Source organism: Canis lupus, chromosome 23, assembly GCF_011100685.1.
Source record: "Canis lupus familiaris isolate Mischka breed German Shepherd chromosome 23, alternate assembly UU_Cfam_GSD_1.0, whole genome shotgun sequence".
NCBI lineage: Eukaryota > Metazoa > Chordata > Mammalia > Carnivora > Canidae > Canis > Canis lupus.
The window spans coordinates 37796208-37813243 of NC_049244.1; the positions used below are offsets into that span (position 1 = coordinate 37796208).

A 17036-nucleotide genomic window follows, 5' to 3' on the forward strand; every position below is an offset into this window, starting at 1 on the left:
CAATTCTGTAAATATACTAAAATCCATTGACATGTACACTTTAAGTGAGTTAACCTTATGGTATGTAAATCGTATCTTAATAAATTGTGTTTCTAAAAAGTGAATGAGAGGAGAGAAATTGGAGGCAGCAAGTATAGACCAGTCTTCCAAGGAATTCCTTGAACCCACAAAGGTTTAATTAATTTATTTTTTATTATTTATTTTTTAATTACCAACGTATAACCACATTTGTTGTAACAAAGGGTTCTCCAGGTGGGGTAGAGTTTAGAGGGTGTCACTGTACTTACTTCTCTGTGTCCCCAGTAGATGTTTTGTCCAATGCTGATTTGATCCTCACCCTTAGAAGCAACCTCAGAACACATAGTACAAGGCTCTTCATCCCACGCAAGCTTACTCAACATTTCGCCTTCTTTCCTTTCCTTTTCTCTTTGTTATCTTGGTCCCACAAGGTGGATGCAAAAATAATCAACCTCTCTTCGTCTTATTAGAGACATAACTACCTGTGTGCGTGAAGCAAGCAAGGCCACCAGGCCTTTGGGGAAGCAGAGTAGGGAGGTGCCCAGAGGCGTTTTCTGCACAGAGACAAGGAAAGAATAAACAAGCCTTCTGCCAAAAATGCCTGGAACTTAAAGCGCTTTACTCAGCTCAAGGTCAGGCTCTGTGTGGACATTGACAGTGACCCTGATCAGTTGTTTCTGCAATGAAAAGCATGTGGCTTTCTCTCTCCTGAAATTCACCCTCGCTAATTCCACCTTCCTGGGGAGTCAGACCTTAGAACACAAATGTCATTCCTCAGAGTGGCAACTGGCAGAGCTCCCAAGAACAAGGCAATGACACAATGTCCCCAGCTATCAGAGGCATTGATCTCCTGAGCCCAGGAGAAGGGTCTCATGACCAGGTGGGAAAGCAAACTGTGGAGTGGCATGATTGTGGAGGCCAGTGATGACTCCCTCTTCCGTCCCGCAAGGAGCTGGAAATTCCTGGCATTTGTCTCCTTCTTGGAATGAGATATTGACTCTAGGAGAATCATGGAAAAGTACAAGCCACGGATCATAAACCCTACGAGGAGGAGGTACCTCCAAGATCATCTTTATCCTGGGCCCAGATACCCCCATAAGCAGATGTTCTTCTTCTTGCCAGCCCTCCTCATCTTGGCTCAAACACAGCCACTGACAAGACTCTCCTCTGTCTCAGAAAGGCAGCTGCTGCCTGATAAGGCAGTGCTGAGGGCAGTGACCACCACTGTCAGGTCCAGCTCTGTTCCTGTCACCTCCAGTCCCTCCTCATACTTGAAACACACCATTGTTCTAACTCCTACTCTAGCTCTTGGAGTCTCTGAGAGCTATTTTATCTTTCTTCCCTTTGGTCTTCTTGCCTGTCCCAGACTTGGGCCATTAGCTGCACTGACCCCACATGTTCGCCCATGAGTCCAGGGAGCAATGGTCTCTCTGAGGTACTCAATCCAGTGTTCTCTCACATCCTGCATCCACCACACACCACCAGACCTCCCTGGTTTTGTCTTCCCATCCCAGCTTCTCGTCCCCACTTGGACCTGACAACGAACATGCCCTCCTGACCACTCTGGGTGTCCCACCAAGACTTAGACTTTGTGTTGACCCATCAAAAGGACATGAAGCCCACTACTCTAGACACATCATCCCTAATTGCTCCATTACTTCCTTGTCCAATTGGTTTCAGGCCCCATCATTACCCTTATCTTTGCTCACTTGAATAGGCTGCCCTTGGTCATTATTCACACGTTCACCTCAGCCACTCACCATGGTGGTTCAGAACACAGGATTTGAGATCAAATGATCCAATTTCTGCCATGAACTAGCTGTGAGACTTTAGAGTCCTAATCCCTGAGCATCCATTTTCTCATCTATAGATTTGGGAATAATAACGGTACCTCACCTCATAGCTTTGTCACGATAGTAATAAATAATCTTTGTAAAGCACGTAGCACAGAGGCTCAACCATACACTGCAAGTATTTAGCGTATATTTTTTATTATTTTATTTTAAAATGATCATCTAAATATATCAAAATACATTCATCATGTATTTACTGAGTCCCATACCGGCACTGGGATATAAATACCGCTCTTAAAGAACAGTGCCCTCTTAAATCTAGGAGGTGCAAGGTCACACACTGGGACTCGTGGAGCAAGGAGCTGAGGCCCAGGGCCATTGCACAAAGGCACTGACCACTGAGTACTGCCCCAGGATGTGATGAGAACACTTCCATCTTTGCACACGACTTTTAGTACCACTTGACTCCCTGGGTAAGGCAGCACCACAAGGAGATAGGGGGATGCCAGAGGGAGAGGTGAGAAATCCCCAGAGAAACACCCTCTCTGCTTCTCTCTTTGACAGAGAGTGACCAGGCCTCTGCCATGCAGGAGGGTGACGTCCCTGGGGGAGGCCTTGCTGAATCTGCCTGGGACTGTTCCGGAAGTAGGAAGGGCGGCTGGGGGTGGGGAGACAGCAGGAATGTTCTCCTGGCTTGCTGTTCAGTACAGGCGAGTGTGCTGAGAGGAGGGCCTCTGGACATCAAAGGTTCCTTTTGTCCCCTTCCGAGTGGCAGGGCAGCCAGGCCGCTGGCGATGACTCAGGCCTGGCCCTGACGTCACCCACGCCGGGCCACTGGCCTCCCTCTGCAGCCAGGAAACTGGCTGGGGAGTGGCACTCGCAGCTGCAGCAAATCTCAAAATAGGGAGGCAACTGCCTCTCCTCCTCCTCCTCTCCATCTCCTCACCGCACACCTTTCTTTTCTTCTTCTTTTTTTTTTTTTTTTTTTAGCCTCATAGAAGGTTTCGCTTGTAGATCAACTTTCAAAATGTAGGAAGTCAGAATGAGTGACATCATCAGAAAAATATGTGGAGCTGATCTCAACAAGAAGTGAAGAACCCAGAGCAAGAAAGCGGTTATAACTCTTGAGCCCAGGGAGTTGGCAGCGTCTGGGTTTCAGAGGAGCCAGCATCTCCGAGTAAGTGAAGGCCCACCCCTGGCCCCCCTCACTCAGCGCCCTACACTGTGGGGCGCCATCTTGTTTCCTGACACCTGTGGCTTGGCAGGCCCCAGCCCAGAGGGAGGGAGTGGGGATGCATTTGGGAGACCTTTCAAATTTAGTACCAAAGGGATTTTATCTGATCTCTCTCTTCTCACGGGACCAGACAAGAGTGCATTTCCTCTCAAAAAAAAAAAAAAAAAAAAGAGTATATATGTGTGTGTGTATGCATATATGTACACACATATATAGGCTGAAACTCTATGGAAGATGGCGCAAGTCCTGCCTTCCCCTGTCAACCCTCTTGTTTTGTCTCCTCTTCCTCCTCCCGCCCTAGTGCTCTGTTTTGGACTGCCAGAATGTTTGTTCAGAGTTCTGAACTGTTTGCTTCCTGGATCTTAAATCGAGTAATCAGACACACAAAAAAACGCTGTTCTAGGCAAACATGTTCCCTATGCCGTCAAATAGTATTTTTGCACTTAACCTGGTAAAAGATGGCAGCTCTGGTAAGAAAACATCCACAACCTGCCACCTTTACAGAGCATGTTTCTGGTTGCCTCTGATTATTCTGGTGCGCGCACCTCCATTGTTTCATCACTGTGTTTATAGAGAGCTTACTTTAATTCCTACTTGGGCCATTGCATCTGGAATGATATTAAACACAAAGACTGATATAACGTATCTCTGATGTCTGTTTTAACACCACCTAAAAAACTTAAGTCTTTGCATAGCCTATAATTTTACAAGCTCTGAAGGTTCCTGACCAAGAAAGCTAAGTTCCCGAGAGAAAAGTTTAATACATAATACATAATAACAACGGCAGAGTACATAGAATAGAAATCATACCCAGTGTTCCTAGCCTCCAGTGTCATCCCCTGAGTCGGCACCGAGTCTTTCTGTAGCTCACTTAGCAGAGTAGAATTGTTCATTATATTTTATAATATTTGGAGGGGGAATGTATTAAAAAAATAAATCTTTTTTTTTCAAGGCAATAGGGAAGTTTGTCATATACTGGAAAACAGTGGCAAATTCCTTCATAATCCGACAATACCCTTTAGAAAGTAACTATAGATTTGTTTTGTAGTTCTAATGTATTTGTTTTGTACATCTCACATTTACTTTTTGTTCTATTTTAACCTATCAGGTTGTCTTGAAGTGAGACACTGCTAAACTACTCTTCTGGCTGTAAGATCTGAATGCTGTGACCACTAATCTGGTGAGTGTCATTTGCCCCTGATGGCTGCTTAAATTTAAATTTGCTAATTCTACTCTCTTGGTTTATAGTAAAATTTAAGGAAAGGGGAGAAGGCATGGAACTTCCACACACAAAAAAAATCCCAGCTATCTCCAAAAGAACATGTAAGAGTTAGGATAAGCTAATGGCTGTAATGGACTGAAAAATGCATAATGGCTCAAACACAACAGAAATTTATTTCTTGCTCATGTAACAGAGTGTAGTGGGGCAAAACTCTCTTTCAACATTCATTCAGAGCTATAGATTGAAAGAGTCGCCACCTTCTACAGCATGTGGTTTTCAAGGTCACCTGGACTGTCTCCACTCCCCACTGGAAGAGAAAAAGAGTGTTAAAAAATACACATGGGATGTTTTCACAGGCCATCCCTAGAAGGGATGTACAACACTTATATTCACATTCTGTTGACTAAAACTCAGTCACATGATCGGTCACATCTAACTGCAAAGGAGTCTGGGAAATGTAGTCCCTGGGGAGGCAGCCACTTCTCCAGCGACGGCTCTGGAGAGTTGCTGGGTATGAGGTAGTCCTTTCTGGCACAGCATAATAAAGCACTTAGAGTTGCTTAAGGATAAGAGAGCAGAATGAATCGGTGGGAGAAGCAAAAACTTACCAGATATTTAGTATTCCCTGACCAACTGTCTTAGGTAACATCTAGCCAGATGGGCAATGAACAGTAGGTGAGATTCTTTCAAGATGCCTCTGTTCTTTCCAACCTTGAGCTTTTTTTTTTTTTTTTTTTTTTTTTTTTTAGATTTTGTTTATTTATTCATGAGACACACACAGAGAGAGGCAGAGACATACGCAGAGAGAGATGCAGGCTTCATCCAGGGAGCCTGATGGGGGACTCGATCTTGGGACCCCGGGATCATGACCCAAGCCAAAGGCTCAACCACTGAGCCACTCAGGTGCCCTGCAAACTTGAGCTTTTGTGTGAACACTACCATGCGGCCAAGGGCCAGTACAGAGGGAAGGATATTCTTCCCCTTATTTTCCTCTCCAGGGTCTTTTGGTCTAGGACCATTTTGGCTTTGTTTTCTGGTTTTTTGTTTTTGTTTTTATTCATGAGAGACACACAGAGAGAGGAGCGGGGGCAGAGACACAGGCAGAGAGAGAAGCAGAGGGAGAAGCAGGCTCCATGCAGGGAGCCTGACGTGGTACCGATCCCGGGGCTCCAGGATCACGCCCTGGGCTGAAGGAGACGCTAAACCGCTGAGCCACCCAGGGATACATGTTTCCTGGTTTTGAGTCTAGTCATACTAGTTGGAATTGTCCAGTAGAATTCTCTTCCCCCAACTCTGAGCCCCAGTAGTCTCTTGGAAAGCTTGTGGTTTCTTTAGCTCATGGTTCTGTCTGTTGCTGGAAGCTTTGAGAAGCTACCCTGTCTGATCTACTCCAGATCTTGTCACCTTTTTAATCTTGTGTGTTTTCGGGGCAGGGGGTGGGAGTAGAATCCCTAAAATAACATCTTCAAACCAAGTTATTAGAGAAACATTTAAAAGTAGATTAAAAAGGCTCAGCTGGAGAGATTAGTGCAACCCTAAGGATTTGATACATAGTTCTAGCCTTTTCTTTTCAGGAAAAGTTTCAAAACATGTGCTGAAATAATGAGTGGTAAGGCCGTAACCCCTGTTTGGAGAACTCTGAACTACTTTTATATTTTATGTAGCCTTTTCACCATTGTTGGTCTTAGTGCAGAATTCCCCTGCTGATAAATATCAGAAACCATATGGTGGGTGCATTATGATGCCCCTAAGGCATCATAATTTTAAAAAAATGGACCTCCAATAAAAAAATGGACCACATGTGCTTGCTTCAGTAGCACATATGCTAAAAATGGGCTACAGTCTTTGCCCAAGCTAGTTCTCTAGTTTTGTTGTCAATATCTGGCTAGACGCTCTGGTTTCTGATTGAATTTTACCCCTGGACTTGACATTTATGGCACCCCCACCCACATCCTGAAGAACACACATTGTCCATTGTGTGGCAAGGCCAGCTACGGCCAATTTGACACAGCCTCTTGGGTCCTTACGGAACCTGGTGCCTGGCCTAGCCTCCTATTACTGCTGCCTTGCCTCTGCCTACCTCCCTCAGGAATGGACGTGGACTAGAATAAGTTGATTGGTTGCAAAAATGCTTTAACCTCTAAAAGTTCATTTGCTGTGCCTTGGTTGGTCCTGGAAGTGTCTCCAGAACTGAGAGCTTGTAAGAGGAAGCTAAAGACAGGACCAAACTGAATGGAGGAATACAGAGTCTGCTTAGGAGAGTGCACCCAAAGGAGTGAATTGACAACAAGTGCTAGTTTTCAAAGGCTAGAGCCAAGCAGGGATGATATGTTGCCAGAATTCCCAGTCTAATGGAGTCTGCGAGGATGGGCAAGGCTAAAGCCCACTGTCGAGGAGGAAAGGCGTCAGGGTCCATTCACTTGGGAGACTTGGTAGACACAGTTTGTTAATTTCAATTCCCATGTGATAACGACTCCTCAAGGCACTAAGTATTTAGGAACTGACGTATGAGGATGTGTGTGGAGCAGTAGGCTAGGGTGAACCTCCTGATTTCCAATGTCTGGCTATGTTGATAGCGTGGCAAGGAGGGGTGTGGAATCACCAAATCAGAATTTCGATTCTGTCAGCACAATTCCTCCACACGTTGGTACAGCGGTACAGCATGCTGGGTGACATCACAGATACACCAAGTATACACTTTGTAAATATTTTAATCTTCAACATTATCAAAAAAGTGTCAAAGTAGACATCATGGGAAAAATTTGACCTTTCTTGAGCTTCCTTAACTTTAATCTTTTATTATTTAAAAACATTTTAATTCCTTGTGAGGGGTATAGTTAACATTGGGGGCACCACAGTCTTTTCGAAGCTTAGGTCACCTAAAGAGCTTGGCCTGGACCCATTGATCTGTGATGTGCAGACATGAACTGAGCACAGCAGGCTGACATTGGCAGTGCCTAGACCAGTTGGTTATTTTTAATCCCAGGGGTTTTATTGTTTTCATAGCACGGAAGTGCAAGCCCCCTTCTTACTCTGGGTCAGCATTTATGAATGTTCTTTTACTCCCTTTAGAGGATTTTGCAATAAGGCCACGTCATATTCACCAAAGCTAAGAATTCACGGTAATAGGGCTTTGTAATTTCTCATGCTGAAATCCCCCGATTTCTTGTCAAGAACAAAGTTGGAAAACACCATACTTGAAGACTTCACGGTTTTGTTTTTAACTCAAGAAGCCTCTGCTTTTCATCAGAACTTGAAAGCTTCCTCCCTCCTCCAAAATGGTATTTTTAAAGGATGTAAAACTGAGGTTCTATCAGGATAAATAAAGTAATATATGTGAAATGGTTTGGGCCACTTAGAACAATGTATGGCAAGTCAAGGTACTGATGAAAAGAATTATAATTATGGTCATTATTGGTGTTTTAGCTTTTGGTAGTGGTATTGCTATTGTAAGTATCATCATTTAAAAATTTTTTGTCTTTTTTAAAAAGGATTTTATTTATTTATTTGAGAAAGAGAACACAAGCTCCCTGCTGAGCAGAGAGCCGGAAGCGGGGCTCAATCCCCACTGGGGATCATGACCCGAGCTGAAGGCAGCTGCTTAACTAACTGAGCCACCTAGGCACCCCAATTTTTTTGTCTTTCTAAATTGACTTTCATCTGAGTTCCTTAGTACTGCTCCTTAACTAGACACAACATGTCTTGTAAAATTTCCAAGGTCATTTGGAAAGGTTTGACTGTAGGCCATAGGCCTAACCGAGGGTCTTCTAATATTCTGAGAGGTTTGACCTGGGGGTCACTGAAATCTGTGAGAGAGGATGGATTTGAGCCATCTCTCTGCCAAAAAAAACACCAAAACAAAACAAAACAAAACCAAAAATGCTATTTCCTGGCATTCTAGGGGGCTCCCAGTGCATTGGGTAAAGGAGGCTTTGAAACCACGTCACAGAAGCACTGACCTCGGGTAGTGTCTCCCAAATGAGAATGGAGTCCCATCACCTGTCCAAAAGCCCCTAATCCTGAGTGCAGTCAATCTACTTGGTGTTATGGGGTAGGGGATTATACAGAGTCAACAAGCATGAGTTCAGCCCAACAGTAGTAAAGAAGGTATCATTTAAACTATGAGCTCTCCTCCATGTACCAGATCCTATAGTCTGTTATCTTTGAATATAGCAGGAAAGTAGTATCTAGTGAAAGGACTTTCTCACTGACCCAAATTCCTTGGCGTCAACTCTACACCAAGGTACTTCACAAAAGAGAATGTAGCTTGAAATTCACCCTGGGCACCAGAGTGAGTCTGAATCATACTACAGCAGCCAGGCCACAACTGGCCTGGACTCCTAAGAGACCTCTCTGCCCTCTGTTTTCACTCTACATGTGGCAAATTCCTTTGTGTGTCTTTTAAAATATTTCTATCATTGTTTTTAAATATAAAGGGTCATAACTAGCTACTATACAAAATCTAGAGAATACAGAAAAATATCAAGGAGAAAACAACAGTCTCCAATAATCCAACAACCAAACAACAATTCTGTATTAACATTTTGACGCATTTCTTTCCAATTTTTCATATATATATATATATATATACATACACACACACACACACACACACAAATTACTTGTAATAATTTTATATGCTTTTTCTCACCCCACTTAACATTATGTTGTCAACATTTTTCCAAGTCACTAAATGGCCTATGAAAATTTGATTTTTAACGGCTGTATTTTCATTGCACTGATATGTCTTAATTTATCCATTCTTTTTTTTTTTTTTTATGGGCATTTTGATTGCCTGTAGTGCTCTGCTGTTACCAATCTGTCAACATTCTTGTTGATAAATCTTTGTGGACATCTTAGGGAAAATTCCTAGAATTGAATTAGTAGGTCAAATGACCTGTTTTTAAAGTTTCTAATGCACAATGGTAAATTAGCCTCCAGAAAGGCACCACTGTCAATTTAAAAACCTAAATTCCTGGGATCCCTGGGTGGCGCAGCGGTTTAGCGCCTGCCTCTGGCCCAGGGCGCGATCCTGGAAACCCGGGATCGAATCCCATGTCAGGCTCCAGGTGCATGGAGCCTGCTTCTCCCTCTGCCTATGTCTCTGCCTCTCTCTCTCTCTCTCTCTCTCTGTGTGACTATCATGAATAATAAAAATTAAAAAAAAATAAAAATAAATAAAAAATAAAAACCTAAATTCCCTTCAGTTTCTTATGTTTAAACACATGCTCCTAGGCTCCAGTGGCATCAGAAGTGCTGATCAGGGGGCCTAAGAATATGCTTTTTAATATACCTTCCTAAGGACACCTGGGTGGCTCAGCAGTTGAGCGCCTGCCTTCAGCGTAGGGAGTGATCCTGGGGTCCTGGAATCGAGTCCCACATTGGGCTCCCTGCGTGGAGCCTGCTTCTCCCTCTGCCTGTGTCTCTGCCTCTCTCTCTCTCTCTCTCTCTGTGTGTGTGTCTTTCATGAATAAATAAATAAAATATTAAAAAATATATACACATTCCTATTCCTTATGCACATTAAAACCTGAGAACTGTCAATATGCTGCATTCAATGCAATAAACATTCATTTCAGCAAACACTTATTAGGCAGAAAACAGGGAACCCTGAGATAGTATATCTAAACCAGAATTTAATATAAAAGCTCTTTTTTGGCCTCTGAATTTTAGATTTTTCCTTAATCATGGTATGAGATAGTTAAAAGATTGTCAGATGGGAATCAGGAAACCTTAACTGTAAATATGAGATAACAGAGACCGAGAATGGTTCATTTATTTCCAGGTGGTTATCCAGAGAGATTTAGTGGCAGAGGTAAAGCTACAACTCGAGTAGACAAAGGGCCCAGACCCATCCAACCTTGAGGTAGCAGAGGCAAGGCACCAATGGGAAGACAGACCCCTCAGGTGAGACTCTGCCTCAGCCAGGAAACTTCTGTCTGCCTTCTGATGGGCAGGGCTATATCTCAGGATGTGTGTGGGCAGCCCAGACCCCATGAGGGGCCCACGTGCCCATTTTGGTCACCTAATGAACCCAGATCACCATGTGCCCTAAGCCCTGAGGTGGTACCACTGAAGCAGGACCAAGGAGGACATGGAGCAGTCACGCAGATCCATGAACAAGAGCAGAGTAGGAGCGGGGGTCCAGAGTCAGAAGGCAAGAGAGCAGAGACTCATATTGGGATCAGATTTAAGTCAGAGTAGGCATTAGCTGAAAAAAAGACAAAGCCAGAACTAGAGGGAACCTGTATGATTCACCCTCAAAGATGGAGTCCCATTGCATAACTTCATAGTCTGGGGAGGTACCTGCCCCAGCTGCACCTGCCTCTTTAAATCTGAGAGGTGCTGTCCACCAGACTGCCTTCCGACAGCAGGGAAATAGGAGCACCTGGCCAAAGAAGGGGCAGTGGAACAGAGAAGAGGCCTCTGAAACTGGTAAATTGGGAGCATTGTGTTATAACAGAGAACATAGTAAACAAATAACAACCAAATTTAAATTTTTTTTTTTACTACCTTTTAAGAGGAAGTGTGACCAGCCATTTTGTTGGCATAACTCTATTCAAGCCCATCAGACTATATACCTGTTGGCCACCTGATGGCATATGGCTGCCCTTCCTCATTCTAGCACCCCAACTTCTAGAGGGCCTCCCTTATATCATCTGCTTTCAAGTTCAGCCCTCACGTACTGCTCAGCTCCTGATCCTGATGGTCCCTAGTTCTTGTTCATTTCAGGTTCTATAAATGACCACTTAGGTTCCTCCATGCCGAAGCCCACATCTTTTTCTTGTGACTGCACCAGGTGAAGCACAAGAGCCAGAACCCAACGGTGTACCTCTGCTGCACCCATTATATATGCTTAGCACCAGGGAATTTGCCTATAATCACTAAGCTTCACTGCCTCTGTGCAGTCTTCATTATCTCTTGGCTGTTCCCACGTAGGATCACTGCTCTCCTGATTCTTGGCCTTCTGGTCCAAACTCATAGATCCAGGGACATGATGAGTATGGATTCTGGGAAGGTCCACAACCTCCCTTCAGTCAGGGGCACAGGAGATGGAGAGTGACTTTCCAGACATGGCTGAGGCAGTTCAGGCCATCGCTATGATGTTGGCTCTATGCAAAGCCCATCTCCCTGGCATCCTTTACAACTTGGGATTGGGAGGCACCTCCCAATATTTAGATAGAGTTCTAATTACTGACAAGACCTGGATCCCTAGGCCAAGAAGGTCCATGTGGTGGTGAAAGCAGTGCGTCCAGATCTAACCCCCAGGAGTACGCGCTGGAGTTCTGTGACATCCAAACAAGGTGTCCACATTGCTGCTGGTGAATCGTAGATGATAAACAGGGTAGGAAGCCCAAGAGCAGAAAGTGTTCAGTGGAGCCTGTGATCTGACAAGGCGCCACTGGTAATCCCACTTTTCCCTGTCTATGCTGACTCCATGTCCATTCCCTGCACACTTTGTTAATAAGTAGCTAACTTTCAGAATAAAAAGCATTCACACAGTCTCTGGCCAAAGTTGCTGAACAACCCTGACCCAGGCAAATTTTGTCTCTGCTCCATGGCCGTCATATCATGGCTTTCATATTACCTCTTGGGAGAGTGCCACTAGTATCAAGTCTGCCTGTTGGGCCAAGATGTACTGCCTCAGAGAAGCCCAGCATCCCCAGTTGGTGATGTCCCACTAATGTAGTCAGGAGCAACTTGTCAAATCTAAAGACTCACCCAGTATGAAGAGCCCTGTTTTCCATCATTGAAATGCCAGACAGCTCAAACTGCTGTATAGATAAGCATTAGGATAGCTGGAACAGTGAGAGATATCTGAAGCCACCCACCTAAGCTCTGAAGGCCTCCCCCACTTGACTGCCATCTTGACTGGATCAGCAAAAGGAATCCCATACACATCTATCAGAATGGCTAAAATGACAAATACTGATGTTCCCATATGCTGGCAAGGATTTGCTTGCCAGCATATGGGACTGGACTGCTTATGTGCTGCTGGTGGGAATATAAATGGTGCAGCTGCTCTGGAAGAGTTTGACAGTTCCTTATAAAGTTAAACGTACATTTGCCATACGGTCCCACCCCTGGGTGTTTACACAGGAGAAATGAAAACTTATGCTCACGCAAAAGGCCATATATCAATACTCATAGCAGTTTTATTTCGAATACCTTAAACCAGGAAACCAGCCAGATGTCCCTCAAGGAGAGAATGGATAACAAAACTGTGGTACATCTATACCATGGAATTCTACGCAGCAAGAGAAAGGCACACACTCTTTACCTACAACTTGAATGGATCTAAGGGCATTATGCTGGGTGAAAGAAAGCCAATCTCAGAGGGTTACATACTGATTATACTGATTGAGAATAGACCAGTGCCAGAGGTTACTGCTGGAGGAAGGTGTGATCCTGAGAGGGTTAGCATAGGATTTCTTTGTGGTGATGGAATAGTTCTTTTAGTTGTGGTGATGGCTACTCCAATCTATATGTATGATAAGATTACATAGAACTACACACACCCACACACAGAGCAGGCAAAAACTGGTGAAACCCAAGTAAGGTCCACACCTGAGTTAATAGTATTACACCAATGTCAGTTCTCTGTTTTGACAAGGTGCTATACTAGTGTGAGGTACTATCCTTGGGGGAAGCTGGATGAAGTTACATAGTTACTGTCCTATTTTTGCAACTTTTTGTGACTCTTAAACTATTTCCAAAAATGTCATTAAAAGCAACTTCTAAAAACTTTAAGGTCGAAAAAATGGGGGGGTGTTCCCCACCCCAAGAAAGGGGGCTTCAGCCGCCGGCCTCTCTTTTATGAGCAACTCCTATTGTTTATTTTGCCACTTCCTAATTTATGAGTAGGATTCTGTGGCCTCGACCTCTGCTTTTCAGAGACAGCCCATCTCAGATGGAATCAAAGCTCAAGTATTCCAGCGCTGAGTGTGAATATGTCCCCTTCCCCCTCCCTGAGACTTGTAACTTCAAAGCAAGGTAAAGACTCAGAGATCTAAGAAATGGTCTCCCGGTGAAAATCTAGGACAAATCATCCTTCTCACCCCTGCACCGTGATTTCTTTTCTGGAATGGCTCTTTGTCTTCTCTGCTCTTCATACAGTTTATTCTCTTCACCTTCACCAAATGGCCCCCCCTCTAATGGAAGGAGATTAACCCTTCCTTGCCCCCTTTCAATCTCATTCAGCTGAGGGCTTGCTTGCAGCCACACTGCTCTCTGGAGCCTTGTGCCACAGCTGAATGCTGCAGCAGGAGATGGCTGCCTTCTCTTTGAAGCATTTATGCCTCTGTCAAACACCGTTTTGCCAGATTGGGCCACGGAAAGAGTTTTGAAATTAAACCGAACTTGAGCCGCCTTGGTTTATGGTATGGAATTGCACAAGGCCATGGGCACTTAGGTCAAGGGTTCCTTGCTGTGTCACTACCTTGAGGGACCCCTCTTTACTGAAAGCCCAGCATTATTTACTCTCTTGCTTTACAGAGAGGCCCGTAGCATCACTGAAGACTGAAGTTGAGCGTATGGGGCTGATTACGTGGCATCCTGTCCGGATATGACAAGACACTTGCACATAAGCCACTGTCCCTCAGGACTGGCCTCAGCCCCCAATTTCCTGCCATGTGTTATTAGGGTGACTAATGTCAAGGGACCACGGTGAGAAGGACACTGGTGCACCTTTCCTGGGCCTGGCCGTGGACTGTAGATCAGGGCAGTGGGCTAGAGAGGTGACAGTTTGAATTGTTGATCTTCAGTAGGCGTTGATGAATCTCCTAGCTTTGCACCTTTTGGTTTCAAAACCATACTGAACAACGGAAAATGAAACCTGCAACTTATTTTTAGCTGTTCATGCTAACTCATGAGATTTCTTTTGCAAACCAAGTAAGATAAAGGCGACTTTGGCTGGTTAAACTTAATCTGATTGACTTAAATAGCAATCAAGACAACTACTCTGATACACAAAGTGGCACTTGGTCTCAGGTGATATTTTGGCCAACATGTACTATTTTGCTTAAAATTATATTTAGTTGAGCTTAAACAAATTTAAACAAGTATACTGTAACATTCTCTTCCAAGAGGAATTAAGAAAAAAGTGGTAAGCCCTCTTTCTAGAATCTATTCATTAATTCGCTTATTCTATAACCATTTATTAAGTACCTATTTGCATGAGAGCTTGGAATTTTTTTTATTAATTGAGCCAGTCTGTTGCATTACAAAGAGCAGAATTCTAGAAAGTAAGGAATAGGGCTTTTATCCTAGTTGCTTGGAGTCTTCAGACATAATACTGTCTTTGAACCTGATTTTCTTCACCTCAAAAAAGGGTTGAGATGGCATCCTGCAAAGTGCCTTGCCCATCGTATAGTTCTATGAAACGTGCTCCAACACAGGGGGCCGAGGAAACACTGAGGCACATTTTGGAGACAGTTGGGTTACTGTCAGACCACTCTTATTTCTGTCTCCCCTTTCCCTGTTCTAGGAGGGACTGATTTAAACAAAGCCTGTGGTCTGATTGCCAGACAACTTGTGGCTCCCCTTGGTAAATAAGTGATTAAGTACTTGAAAGACTTCTATAGGTATTTTCAGCCTCCAGGTCCACTCCTTAGTTCATGGAGCAAGTTCTATTTTAGGAAGTAGCTTCATGAGACAAAGCTAAAGTTCCACTGGTAGTTGTGGGAGCAGAGAAAGGTCTCTCAATTTGGTGTTGGTCAGTGAAGAGCATACCCACAGGAGGCCTCTCCACTGCACCAGACAATGCTCTAGGTGCCATGGGAGATACACAAATCTTGCAGGAAGCAAGCCAGAGATAGGAATAAAGATAGATAATTCAATACAATAAACACATTCTGTTTTTATCTTCAGTCCAAAGGAAATGCAGATTCGCCGGTTTGTTAAGCTGCTCTGGTGAGATGAGGTGCACCGTTATGGCCTCCCTGAGCTGCGTCATTTATCTAAGAGAAGAAAAAGCAAATGACTTTGTTCCCCGGGTTGAGTCTTGGAGAGGAGAGGACTCTCCTACCAGGAGAGGATTCTCACACAGGGTAGCTTTTACCAATCAGTAGGAATTCTTCCTCTTTCCCTTTTATTTGCATCCCTACCCTCCCTCTTCACCCTACTTGCCGGTCTCTCTAGAAAGAAGAAACTCCACCATCTTGCCACATATGTGTTTTGCCAGTGCGGGATCTAGTAAAACCTTGTTGTTGTACTTGCTCTCCATTTGGGAAGTGGCAAGCAGTCCTGGCCACAAATGAATGTGTGACTAGGGATGCAGGAATGCTCTTGGTCTCCATGTGCTCACAAGGTCTTTATTAGTGCCATATTATAGATACACTGAGAAATAAAAGCAGGCACGATTCTGTTGCTAAAGTCAGAGGTAGTGACATCAAAACGATGGTGAGACGTGTTGATATTCCTGTGGGAGAGTCTGAATTGGATTACAGTGGGGCAGAATGTGGTCCACCGGAGCCTCCCTCGAAGCCCTAAGTCACTTACCACCTTTTCTCTGTTGAAAACCACATGGTTCACATTTCCCTTCTGCCTCCACGTCTTTTTGGGGTAACCCCAAAGTTTACGTGCCATCAAGTATATAGTCCTTTCCCATATCTTACATAGATGCTGATGGATAGAAGGGAGAAAGCTCATGTGTAAGAATCAGAGGCTTCCCGGAGTTCAGATTCCTCAGTTCTGTTCGACCATCAAGCATTCACTCTACTGCTTCATGAACACTGAGCAACATAATCGTCCTCTCATATTCCCAGGCAGAGTGGAGCTGATTAGAAAGCCCCGTTTGAGAGCCATCTGGTTGGCATATAAGATTACTGCCAACGAGCAAGGTAGTCAGCTGGCCACATAACCAGGAGGCAGGAGACTTGGAGTCCAGCTCTTGGCCTACCCAACCTAAAAAGCAACCTAGGCTGGATTTGTTTACAATCATAAACATTCAGAGCTGGAAGGGATCTTAGGGGCAAAATGGATAGATGCTAAAAGAGAGTTAATCACTAAAATGATACATTTGAAACACTAACCGTGGTTGAAGAAAAATCTCTTACTAAAAAATTAGGCTTTTGAAAAATCCGTTTTTAATATATCTTGGGGAAGGAACTCATAATATCAACTTAGTTTATCTGTTCAGGACAAAAACGTTATTTGTGAATGGAAACCATGTCAGTCCTGAATGTTACACTGATTTTTCTTTAACTGATGATTTAGATTAGAACAATCTAATGGCTTGATAGGAAATTTACTCACACATGCAGAATATATTCAGTATAAAAGGGAATAAGATATACATTTAATACAGCAAATGGGCAAACTCACTTATTAAATGTGTGATCTTGGGCAGATGACCAGATCCCTCTCAGCCCTGGCTTCCTCATCCATAATAGAAAAAGACACCTGGTAGAATGTGGTGCTTTTCCATTTTGCTCAGATGGAAATATAAGCTTTTCCACTTCTTTTGCCTCATAAAATATTTCCAAATTACAACAAACCTCTGCCCCAAGTTATTAATCTGCTTTCTACTCTTAATTTTTCAATGTGGTCTAATTGATTACTCCTTTTTTATTTTATCTTTTCACCTGCTGGTCCAGCCTGTCTCCAGTTGGTGGCATCCTAGGTACCCACAATGCCTGGGGCCTGGGAGGTGAAGGCTGGCTCATGTGAACAGAATTAATCTTCGCTTCAGGGTGTGGGGATCCCTTCTACCAGGGGTCTCCACAAGAAGAAGATTCCTACATCAGGACAGAATGTGGATGGAGGAGGT

At 43.9% G+C, this 17036-nt stretch overlaps 1 protein-coding gene across 7 annotated transcripts in view; it reads left to right on the forward strand.

Annotated features, from left to right (window-relative positions):
* The window catches only part of ZBTB38 (zinc finger and BTB domain containing 38), a 133274-nt gene that overhangs the window by 51439 nt on the left and 64799 nt on the right, over window positions 1–17036 (forward strand). For all 7 annotated transcript variants that reach the window (XR_005377091.1, XR_005377090.1, XR_005377092.1 and 4 more), the window contains exons 4-5: window positions 2802–2988; window positions 4154–4225. The gene's annotated coding sequence lies outside the window, so the exon portion shown is untranslated. The remainder of the gene's footprint in view (window positions 1–2801; window positions 2989–4153; window positions 4226–17036) is intronic.